Source organism: Triticum aestivum, chromosome 1B (genome assembly GCF_018294505.1).
Source record: "Triticum aestivum cultivar Chinese Spring chromosome 1B, IWGSC CS RefSeq v2.1, whole genome shotgun sequence".
Taxonomy (NCBI): domain Eukaryota; kingdom Viridiplantae; phylum Streptophyta; class Magnoliopsida; order Poales; family Poaceae; genus Triticum; species Triticum aestivum.
In genome coordinates, this window is record NC_057795.1 from 460,774,050 (window position 1) to 460,787,179 (window position 13,130).

The following is a 13,130-nucleotide window of genomic DNA, read 5'->3' on the forward strand; positions in this document are numbered from 1 at the left end:
ATTGTGTTCGGCCCGGCCGGACTTACTGTGTCCGGCGCGACGGTTGTCGTCACGTATCATGGGGCGCCCACGCGATCCGTAGATCGATCTTGATTGTCTTGCCTTATCCTCCAATATATCTCGCAAGTCCGGAGCGTTCCCCTGTGGCCTTGCGCTTTTCGAGCGATGCCGGGGTACGGTTCTAGTGGAGGGCCTAGAGGCCTCTCTGTCGCGGCCACGAGGTGGCCGGTCAGCCGTATTGTGCTCTGGTGATGCAGGTTTATATGCCTCCTCCTCTAATCGGGGGAGCAACTTGCGTTTGGGGTAGCTTTTGGAGGGGCGTTCGAGCTCATGCTCTTCGGCCGCAAGGACTTCAGTCCATCTGTCGGCTAGCAGATCCTGATCAGCTCTAAGCTGTTGCTGCTTTTTCTTGAGGCTGTTTGCCGTGGCCATAAGCCTGCGTTTAAAACGCTCTTGTTCGACGGGATCCTCAGGCACGACAAATTCGTCGTCGTCGAGGCTTGCCTCGTCTCCGGAGGGAGGCATGTAATTATCATCCTCTACCTCTTCGTCTGCCGCTCTCTCATGAGGGCTGGCATCTCCGTCCTCCTGCGCTGAATCTTGCTGGAGGGGGTTGTCTTCGGCACTGTCTGGGGTATTATTATCTCCGGTGCCGGAATCGCCATTCTTGCTGTGGCGGGATTTAGAGCGGCGCCGCTGACGCCGGCGCTTGGGCTGTTTCTTGGAGGGGTCTTCCTCCGCTGTTCCTTCGCCATTCCCATCCTTTGGGATATCCACCATGTATATGTCGTATGACGAGGTGGCTTTCCAGTGCCCAGTAGGCGCTGGTTCTTGGTCGTCTCCGGCATCGTCGTCCATACCGTCGATGTCTTCGGAGTCGAAGTCTAGCATGTCGGTTAGATCGTCGACAGCGGCTACTAAGTGGGTGGTGGGTGGGTCTTGAATTTCTTCGTCGTCCGCATCCCAACCGTCCTGACCGCAGTCCGGCCAGGGCTCTCCTGATAACGAGAGATACTTTAGCGAACTCAGGATGTCGCCGAAAGGTGAGTGCTGAAAGATGTCCGCAGCGGTGAACTCCATAATCGGCGCCCAATCGGATTCGATTGGAGGGGGCGCGGGAGGTTCGGAGTCCGGCAAGGAGTCCGGCACCTTGGAGTCACGAGCTTCAGAAGGGACAAAGTCAGTATTCGGCTCTATCGCCGTAGAGGTTGCAGCCCCCGAGGCGGTGTCTAACCACCCGTCCTCGATCTGCACAGCCGGCTCCGAATCGAGGGTCGGAGCGGACTCGTGTGCGGCCTCCAGGGCACTGTCCGGCAGCAGAGCTAAATCATGCCCATCGTGACAGTGCGGCGCGCTCGGCTGTGGCTCGAATCCATTGAAGATCAAGTCTCCGCGGATGTCAGCCGTGAAGTTAAGACTTCCAAATCTGACCTGACGGCCAGGGGCGTAGCTTTCGATCTGCTCCAGATGGCCAAACGAATTGGCCCGCAGTGCAAAGCCGCCGAATACGAAGATCTGTCCGGGGAGAAAAGTCTCACCCTGGACCGCATCGTTGTTGATGATCGAAGGAGCCATCGAGCCTATCGGTGACGACACAGAGGAACTCTCAATGAAAGCACCAATGTCGGTGTCAAAACCGGCGGATCTCGGGTAGGGGGTCCCGAACTGTGCGTCTAGGCGGATGGTAACAGGAGACAAGGGACACGATGTTTTGCCCAGGTTCGGGCCCTCTTGATGGAGGTAAAACCCTACGTCCTGCTTGATTGATATTGATGATGTGGGTATTACAAGAGTAGATCTACCACGAGATCAAGGAGGCTAAACCCTAGAAGCTAGCCTATGGTATGATTGTTGTTATTGTTGTTGTTCCACGGACTAAAACCATCCGATTTATATAGGCACCGGGGAGGGCTAGGGTTACACAGAGTCGGTTACAATGGTAGGAGATCTACATATCCGTATCGCCAAGCTTGCCTTCCATGCCAAGGAAAGTCCCATCCGGACACGGGACGAAGTCTTCAATCTTGTATCTTCATAGTCTTGGAGTCCGGCCGATGATGATAGTTCGGCTATCCAGACACCCCCTAGTCCAGGACTCCCTCGGTAGTGTTACTATCTACAAAGCTCGACTAGTCGCAAAAGGGTTTCTACAAGTTCAAGGTGTTGACTACAATGAGATTTTCTCGACCGTAGCGATGCTTAAGTCTGTCTGAATCATGTTAGCAACTGCCATATTTTATGAAATCTGGTAAATGGATGTCAAAACTGTATTCCTTAAATGAATATATCTAAGGAGAGTTGTATATGATGCAACAAGAAGGTTTTTGTCAATCCTAAAGGTGCTAACAAAGTGTGCAAGCTCCAGCGATCCATCTGTGGACTGGTGCAAGCATCTCGGAATTGGAGAAGCATATGGTTTTATATAGACTTTTGGAGAAGCCTGTATTTACAAGAAAGTGAGTGGGAGAACTATAGCCTTTCTTATAAGTATATGTGAATGACATATTGTTGACCGGAAATGATGTAGAATTTTCTGGAAAGCATAAAGGAGAGTTTGAGAGGAGATTTTCAAAGAAAGACCTCGGTGAAACTGCTTACATATTGGGCATCAAAATCTATAGAGATAGATCAAGACGCTTGATAAGATTTTTCAGTGAGTACATACCTTGACAAATTTTTGAAAGAGTTCAAAATGGATCAGTCAAAGAAGGAGTTCTTGTCTGTATTACAAGGTGTAAAGTTGAGTAAGACTCCAAGCCCGACCACGGAAGAAGATAGAAAGAGAATGAAAGTCATTCCCTATGCCTCAGTCATAGGTTCTATAAAGTATGCTATGTTGTGTACCAGACTTATTGTGTACCTTATCATGAGTTTGGCAAGCGGGTACAATAGTGATCCAGGAGTGAATCACTAGACAACGGTCAAAGTTATCCTTAGTTACCTAAGAGGACTAAGGAAATATTTCTTGGTTATGGAAGTGATAAAGACTTCATCATAAAGAGTTACGTCGATGCAAGCTTTTACACCGATCCAGAGGACTCTAAGTATCAAGTTGGATACATATTTAAAGTGGAAGCAATTAGCTAGAGTAGCTCCATGCAGAGCATTTGTAGACATAGAATATTTGCAAAATATATACGGCTCTAAATGTGACAGACCCGTTGACTAAACTTCTCTCATGAACAAAACATGATCACACCTTAGTACTCTTTGGGTGTTAATCACATAGCAATGTGAACTAGATTATTGACTCTAGTAAACCCTTTGGGTGTTAGTCACATGGCGATGTGAACACTGGGTGTTAATCACATACATATGTGAACTATTGGTGTTAAATCACATGATGATGTGAACTAGATTATTGACTCTAGTGCAAGTGGGAGACTGGAGGTAATATGCCCTAGAGACAATAATAAAGTTGTTATTTATATTTCCTTATATCGTGATAAATGTTTATTATTCATGCTAGAATTGTATTAACTGGAAACTTAGTACATGTGTGAATACATAGACAAAACAAAGTGTCCCTCGTATGCTTCTACTTGACTAGCTCGTTGATCAAAGATGGTTATATTTCCTGACCATAGACATGTGTTGTCATTTGATGAACGGAATCACATCATTAGATAATGATGTGATGGACAAGACCAACCCGTCAGCTTAGCATAATGATCATTAAGTTTTGTTGTTATTGCTTTCTTCATGACTTATACATGTTCCTCTGACTATGAGATTATGCAACTCCCGAATACCGGAGGAACACCTTGTATGCTATCAAATTTCACAATGTAACTGGGTGATTATAAATATGCTCTACAGGTGTCTCCGATGGTGTTTGTTGGGTTGGCATAGATCAAGATTAGGATTTTTCACTCAGTGTATCAGAGAGGTATCTCTAGGCCCTCTCGGTAATGCTCATCACTATAAGCCTTGCAAGCAATGTGACTAATGAGTTAGGTATGAGATGAAGCATTACGGGACAAGTAAAGAGACTTGAAGGTAATGAGATTGAACTAGGTATGATGATACCGGCGATCGAATCTCGGGCAAGTAACATACCGATGACAAAGGGAACAACATATGTTGTTGTGCGGTTTGACCGATAAAGATCTTCGTAGAATATGTAGGATCCAATATGAGCATCCAGGTTCCCCTATTGGTTATTGATCGGAGATGTGTCTAGATCATGTCTACATATTTCTCGAACCCGTAGGGTCCGCACGCTTAACGTTCGATGAGGATTTGTATTAAGAGTTGTGTGCTTTTTATGGCTGAAGTTTGTTCAGAGTCCCGGATGAGACCACGGACATGACTAGGAGTCTCAAAATGGTTGGGACATAAATATTGATATATTGGAAGGTTGTATTCGGACACCAGAATGGTTTCGGAGTGATTCGGGTTTTTTTGAGTACCGGGAGGTTACCGGAACCACCCCAGGGAAGTAGTGGGCCTTCATGGGCCTTAGTGGAAAGGAGAGGAGGGCCGCAAGGGTGCCCCCCCCCACCCCACCCATCATGGCAAGTCCGAATTGGACTAGGGAGGGGGCGGCGCCCCCCGTCTTTCCTTCTCCCTCTCCTACCCCTTCCCTCTCTCCCCTTCTTGGAAAAGGAAGGGGAGTCCAACTAGGATTAGGAATCCTAGTTGGACTCCCCCTATGGCGCGCCCCTCCTGGCCGCCAGCCTCCTCCTCTCCCTCCTTTATATACGTGGCCAGGGGCACCCAAAGCACAATAGACAATTTCTTAACCGTGTGCGGTGCCCCCTCCATAGTTTAACACCTCGGTCATATCGTCGTAGTGCTTAGGCGAAGCCCTGCGCCAGTGACATCATCAACACCTTCTCCACGCCGTCATGCTTACGGAACTCTCCCTCGACACTCTACTAGATCAATAGTTCGAGGGACGTCATCGTGCTGAACGTGTGCTAAACACGGAGGTGCCGTACATTCGATACTTGGATTGGTTGGATTGTCAAGACGTTCGACTACATCAACCACGTTAACATAACATTTCCGCTTTCGGTCTACGAGGGTACATGGACACACTCTCCCATCTCGTTGCTATGCATCTCCCAGATAGATTTTGCGTGATCATAGGAAATTGTTTGAAATTGCATGCTACGTTCCCCGACACATGTAGTTGACATCGTATTTGTGGCAAAGCCACCTTTCATAATTATTTCATACATGTCACTCTTGAGGCATTGCACATCCCAATACACCGCCGGAGGCATTCATATAGAGTCATATTTTCGTTCTAAGTACTGAGTTGTAATTCTTGAGTTGTAAGTAAATAGAAGTGTGATGATCATTATTATTAGAGCATTGTACCATGTGAGGAAATAAAGAAAAGGGAAGCCAAAGAAGCCAAACAAAAAAAGAATAAATGAAAAAATGAGAGAAAAAGAGATAAGGGGCAATGCTACTATCCTTTTTCCACACTTGTGCTTCAAAGTAGCACCATGATCTTCATGACAAAGAGTGTCCTATTTTGTCACTTTCATATACTAGTGGGAATTTTTCATTATAGAACTTGGCTTTTATATTCCAACGATGGGCTTCCTCAGATCACCCTAGGTGTCCATGAGCAAGCAAGTTGGATGCACACCCACTTAGTTTTTCTTTTTGAGCTTTAATAAACTTATAGCTCTAGTGCATCCGTTGCATGGCAATTCCTACTCACTCACATTGATATCTATTGATGGGCATCTTCATAACCTGTTGATACGCCTAGTTGATGTGAGACAATCTCCCACTTTTTGTCTTCTCCACAACCACCATATTCTATTCCACCTATAGTGCTATATCCATGGCTCACGCTCATGTATTGCATGAAAGTTGAAAAGGTTTGAGAACACCAAAAGTATGAAACAGTTGCTTGTCTTGTCATCGGGGTTGTGCATGATTTGAATATTCTGTGTGATGAAGATGGAGCATATCCAGACTATATGATTTTGTAGGGATAACTTTCTTTGGCCATGTTATTTTGAGAAGACATGATTGCCTTGTTAGTATGCTTGAAGTATTATTTTTTTTATGTAAATATTAATCTTTTGTTTTAAATTTTATGGATCTGAACATTCATGCCACAATAAAGAAAATTACATGCATAAATATGTTAGGTAGCATTCCACATCAAAAAAATTGTTTTTATCATTTACCTACTTGAGGACGAGCAGGAATTAAGCTTGGGGATGCTTGATACGTCTCCAACGTATCTATAATTTTTTTATTGTTCCATGCTATTATATTATCTGTTTTGGATGTTTAATATGAATTAATATGCTATTTTATATTATTTTTGGGACTAACCTATTAACCTAGATCCCAGTGTCAGTTTCTATTTTTTCCTTGTTTTTGAGCTTCGCAGAGAAGGAATACCAAACGGAGTCCAAACGGATTAAAACCTTCACGATGATTTTTCTTGGACCAGAAGACACCCAAGAGACTTGGAGATCAAGTCGGAAGAACCACGAGGCGGCCACAAGGGGGGAGGGCACGCCCCCTGCCTTGTGGGCCCCTCGTTACTCCCTGGCCTAATTATTTGTCCTGTATATTCCCAAATATTCCCAAACCACCAGAAGCATCCAAACATTTTTCCACTACCGCAACTTTCTGTACCCGTGAGATCCCATCTAGGGGCCTTTTTCGGCGTCCTGGCGGAGGGGGATTCGATTAGGAGGGCTTCTACATCAACTCTATTGCCCTTCCGATGAAGCGTGAGTAGTTTACCTCAGACCTACGGGTCCATAGCTAGTAGCTAGATGGCTTCTTCTCTCTCTTTGATTCTCAATACCATGTTCTCCTCGAGGTTCTTGGAGATCTATCCGATGTAATCTTCTTTTGCGGTGTGTTTGTCGAGATCCGATGAATTGTGGATTTATGATCAGCTTATCTATGAATATTATTTGAATATTCTCTGAATTCTTATATGCATGATTTGGTATCTTTGTAATTCTCTTTGAACTATCGGTTTAGTTTGGCCAACTAGATTGGTTTTTCTTGCAATGGGAGAAGTGCTTAACTTTGGGTTCAATCTTGTGGTGTCCTTTCCGAGTGATAGTAGGGGCAGCAAGGCCCGTATTGTATTGTTGCCATCGAGGATAAAAAGATGGGGTTTACATGATATTGTTTGAGTTTATTCCTCTACATCATGTCATCTTACTTAATGTGTTACTTTGTTCTTCTTGAACTTAATACTCTAGATGCACGCAGGAGTCGGTCGACGTGTGGAGTAATAGTAGTAGATGCAGGCAGGAGTCGGTCTACTTGACACGGATGCGATGCCTATAGTTCATAATCATTGCCTTAGATATCGTCATAACTTTGTGCTTTTCTATCAATTGCTCGACAGTAATTTGTTCACCCACTGTATTATTTGCCATCTTGAGAGAAGTCGCTAGTGAAACCTATGGCCCCCAGGTCTATTTTCCAACATATAAGTTTCCGATCTACTTCTTTGCAATCTTTTACTTTTCGATCTATAAACCAAAGATACCAAAAATATTTACTTTATCTTTTGTTTAGTTTATTCTATCTCTATCAGATATCACTTTTGCAAGTAACCTTGAAGGGATTGAAAACCCCTTTATCACGTTGGGTGCAAGTTGTTGTTGGAATTATGCCCTAGAGGCAATAATAAAAGATTATTATTATATTTCCTTGTTCATGATAATTGTCTTTATTCATGCTATAATTGTATTATCCAGAAATCGTAATACACGTGTGAATACAAAGACCATAATATGTCCCTAGTAAGCCTCTAGTTGACTAGCTCGTTGATCAATAGATAGTCATGGTTTCCTGACTATGGACATTAGATGTCGTTGATAACGGGATCACATCATTAGGAGAATGATGTGATGGACAAGACCCAATCCTAAGCATAGCACAAGATCGTGTAGTTCGTTTTGCTAGAGCTTTTCCAATGTCGAGTATCTTTTCCTTAGACCATGAGATCTTGTAACTCCCGGATACCGTAGGAGTGCTTTGGGTGTACCAAACGTCACAACGTAACTGGGTGACTATAAAGGTGCACTACAGGTATCTCCGAAAGTGTCTGTTGGGTTGACACGGATCAAGACTGGGATTTGTCACTCCGTATGACGGAGAGGTATCTCTGGGCCCACTCGGTAATGCATCATCATAATGAGCTCAAAGTGACCAAGTGTTTGGTCACGGGATCATGCATTAAGGTACGAGTAAAGTGACTTGCCGGTAACGAGACTGAATGAGGTATTGGGATACCGACGATCGAGTCTCGGGCAAGTAACGTACCGTTTGACAAAGGGAATTGTATACGGGGTTGATTGAATCCTCGACATCGTGGTTCATCCGATGAGATCATCGAGGAGCATGTGGGAGCCAACATGGGTATCCAGATCCCACTGTTGGTTATTAACCGGAGAACCGTCTCGGTCATGTCTGCGTGTCTCCCGAACCCGTAGGGTCTACACACTTAAGGTTCGGTGATGCTAGGGTTGTATGAATATGAGTATGCAGCAAACCAAAAGTTGTTCGGAGTCCCGGATGAGATCCCTGACGTCATGAGGAGTTCCGGAATGGTCTGGAGGTAAAGAATTATATATAGGAAGTGCAGTTTCGGCCACCGGGAAAGTTTTGGGGGTCACCGGTATTGTACCGGGACCACCGGAAGGGTCCCGGGGATCCACCGTGTGGGGCCACCTATACCGGAGGGCCCCATGGGCTGAAGTGGGAGGGGAACCAGCCCTTGGTGGGCTGGTGCGCCCCCCCCCCCCCCTGGGCCCCCCTCTGCGCCTAGGGTTGGGAACCCTAGGGGAGGGGGCGCCTCCACTTGCCTTGGGGGGCACTCCACCCCCCTTGGCCGCCGCCCACCCCCCCTAGAGATCCCATCTCTAGGGCCGGCGCCCTCCTGGGGGCCTATATAAAGGAGGGGGGAGGGAGGGCAGCCGCACCTGAAGTTTTGGCGCCTCCCTCTCCCCTTGCTACACCTCCTCCTCCCGTAGTTGCTTGGCGAGGCCCTGCTAGAACTCTGCTGCATCCACCACCACGCCGTCGTGCTGCTGGATCTTCATCAACCTCTCCTTCCCCCTTGCTGGATCAAGAAGGAGGAGATGTCATCCGCTCCGTATGTGTGTTGAACGCGGAGGTGATGTCCGTTCGGCACTTGGTCGTCGGTGATTTGGATCACGACGAGTATGACTCCCTCAACCCCGTTCTCTTGAACGCTTCCGCTCACGATCTACAAAGGTATGTAGATGCACTTCTATCACTCGTTGCTTAGATTAACTCATAGATGGATCTTGATGAAACCATAGAATTTTTTTTATTTTCTGCAACGTTCCCCAACAGTGGCATCATGAGCTAGGTCTATGCGTAGTTCTCTATTGCACAAGTAGAACACAAATCTGTTGTGGGCGTAGATCTTGTCAACTTGCTTGCCGCTACTAGTCTTATTTTGCTTCAGCGGTATTGTGGGATGAAGCGGCCCGGACCGACCTTACACGTACGCTTACGTGAGACAGGTTCCACCGACTAACATGCACTAGTTGCATAAGGTGGCTAGCGGGTGTCTGTCTCTCCCACTTTAGTTGGAGCAGATTCGATGAAAAGGGTCCTTATGAAGGGTAAATAAAAGTTGAAAAAATCACGTTGTGGTTATTCGTAGGTAATAAAACGTTCTTGCTAGAACTCAATTGCAGCCACGTAAAAGATGCAACAACAATTAGAGGACGTCTAACTTGTTTTTGCAGCAATTGTCTTGTGATATGATATGGCCAAAAAGTTGTGATGAATGATGAATGATATATTGTGATGTATGAGATCATGTTCTTGTAATAGGAATCACGACTTGCATGTCGATGAGTATGACAACCGGCAGGAGCCATAGGAGTTGTCTTTATTTTTGTATGACCTGCATGTCATTGAAGAACACCATGTATATTAATCTACTTTATTGCTAAACGCATTAGCCATAGAAGTAGAAGTAGTCGTTGGCGTGACAACTTTATGAAGACACGATGATGGAGATCATGATGATGGAGATCATGGTGTCATGCCGATGACGAATATGATCATGGAGCCCCGAAGATGGAGATCAAAGGAGCTATATGATATTGGCCATATCATGTCACTATTATATAATTGCATGTGATGTTTATTATGTTTATGCATCTTGTTTACTTAGAACGACGGTAGTAAATAAGATGATCCCTTAAAATAATTTCAAGAAAGTGTTCCCCCTAACTGTGCGCCGTTGCTAAAGTTCGTCGTTTCGAAGCACCACGTGATGATCGGGTGTGATAGATTCTTACGTTCACATACAACGGGTGTAAGACAGTTTTACACATGCAAAAACACTTAGGGTTAACTTGACGAGCCTAGAATGTACAGACATGGCCTCGGAACACTGAGACCGAAAGGTCGAACATGAGTCGTATGGAAGATACGATCAACATGGAGATGTTCACCGATGATGACTAGTCCGTCTCACGTGATGATCGGACACGGCCTAGTCGACTCGGATCGTGTAACACTTAGATGACTAGAGGGATGTCTAATCTGAGTGGGAGTTCATTAAATAATTTGATTAGATGAACTTAATTATCATGAACTTAGTCTAAAACCTTTGCAAATATGTCTTGTAGATCAAATGGCCAACGCTCATGTCAACATGAACTTCAACGCGTTCCTAGAGAAAACCAAGTTGAAAGATGATGGCAGCAACTATACGGACTGGGTCCGGAACCTGAGGATCATCCTCATAGCTGCCAAGAAAGCATATGTCCTAGAAGGACCGCTAGGTGAAGCACCCATCCCAGAGAACCAAGACATTATGAATGCTTGGCAGTCACGTGCTGATGATTACTCCCTCGTTCAGTGCGGCATGCTTTACAGCTTAGAATTAGGGCTCCAAAAGCGTTTTGAGCAACACGGAGCATATGAGATGTTCGAGGAGCTGAAAATGGTTTTCCAAGCTCATGCCCGGGTCCAGAGATATGAAGTCTCCGACAAGTTCTATAGTTGTAAGATGGAGGAAAATAGTTTTGTCAATGAGCACATACTCAAAATGTCTGGGTTGCACAACCGCCTGTCCCAGCTGGACATTAACCTCCCGGACGAGGAGGTCATTGATAGAATCCTTCAGTCGCTCCCACCGAGCTACAAGAGCTTTGTGATGAACTACAATATGTAGGGGATGGTGAAAACTATTCCTGAAGTATTTTCAATGCTGAAGTCAGCAGAGGTAGAAATCAAGAAGGAACATCAAGTGTTGATGGTCAATAAAACCACTAAGTTCAAGAAGGGCAAGGGTAAGAAGAACTTCAAGAAGGACGGCAAGGATGTTGCCGCGCCCGGTAAGCCAATTGCCGGGAAGAAGTCAAAGAATGGACCCAAGCCTGAGACTGAGTGCTTTTATTGCAAAGGGAAGGGTCACTGGAAGCGGAACTGCCCCAAATACTTAGCGGACAAGAAGGTCGGCAACACTAAAGGTATATTTGATATACATGTAATTGATGTGTACCTTACCAGTACTCGTAGTAACTCCTGGGTATTTGATACCGGTGTCGTTGCTCATATTTGTAACTCACAGCAGGAGCTGCGGAATAAGTGGAGACTGGCGAAGGACGAGGTGACGATGCACGTCAGGAATGGTTCCAAGGTCGATGTGATCGCCGTTGGCACGCTGCCTCTACATTTACCCACGAGATTAGTTTTAAACCTCAATAATTGTTATTTAGTGCCAAGTTTGAGCATGAACATTGTATCTGGATCTCGTCTGATACGAGATGGCTACTCATTTAAATCCGAGAATAATGGTTGTTCTATTTATATGAGAGATATGTTTTATGGTCATGTCCCGATGGTAAATGGTTTATTCTTAATGAATCTCGAACGTAATGTTACACATATTCATAGTGTGAATACCAAAAGATGTAAAGTTGATAACGATAGTCCCACATACTTGTGGCACTGTCGCCTTGGTCACATTGGTGTCAAGCGCATGAAGAAGCTCCATGCTAATGGACTTTTAGAGTCTCTCGATTATGAATCATTTGACACATGCGAACCATGCCTCATGGGCAAAATGACCAAGACTCCATTCTCCGAAACAATGGAGCGAGCAACCAACTTATTGGAAATCATACATACCGATGTGTGAGGTGCAATGAGCGTTGAGGCTCGCGGAGGATATCGTTATGTTCTCACTCTCACTGATGACTTGAGTAGATATGGGTATGTCTACTTGATGAAACACAAGTCTGAGACCTTTGAAAAGTTCAAGGAATTTCAGAATGAGGTAGAGAATCAACGTGACCGAAAGATAAAGTTCCTACGATCAGATCGTGGAGGAGAATATTTAAGTCACGAATTTGGTACACACTTAAGGAAATGTGGAATCGTTTCACAACTCACACCGCCTGGAACACCTCAGCGTAACGGTGTGTTCGAACGTCGTAATCGCACCCTATTGGATATGGTGCGATCTATGATGTCTCTTACCGATTTACCGCTATCATTTTGGGGATACGCTCTAGAGACAGCTACATTCACTTTAAATAGGGTTCCGTCTAAATACGTTGAGATGACACCGTATGAATTATGGTTTGGGAAGAAACCTAAGCTGTCGTTTCTAAAAGTTTGGGGATGCGATGCTTATGTCAAGAAACTACAACCTGAAAAGCTCGAACCCAAGTCGGAAAAATGTGTCTTCATAGGATACCCTAAGGAAACCATTGGGTATACCTTCTACTTAAGATCCGAGGGCAAGATCTTTGTTGCCAAGAACGGATCCTTTCTGGAAAATGAGTTTCTCTCGAAAGGAGTAAGTGGGAGGAAAGTAGAACTCGATGAAGTACTACCTCCTGAACCGGAAAGTAGTGCAGCTTAGGAAAATGTTCCTGTGGTACCTACGCCGACTGGAGAGGAAATTAATGATGATGATCAAGGTACTTCGGATCAAGTTGCTACTGAACTTTGTAGGTCCACAAGGACACGTTCCACACCAGAGTGGTATGGCAACCCTGTCCTGGAAATCATGTTGTTAGACAACGGTGAACCTTCGAACTATGAAGAAGCGATGGCGGGCCCAGATTCCAACAAATGGCTTGAAGCCATGCAATCCGAGATAGAATCCATGTATGAAAACA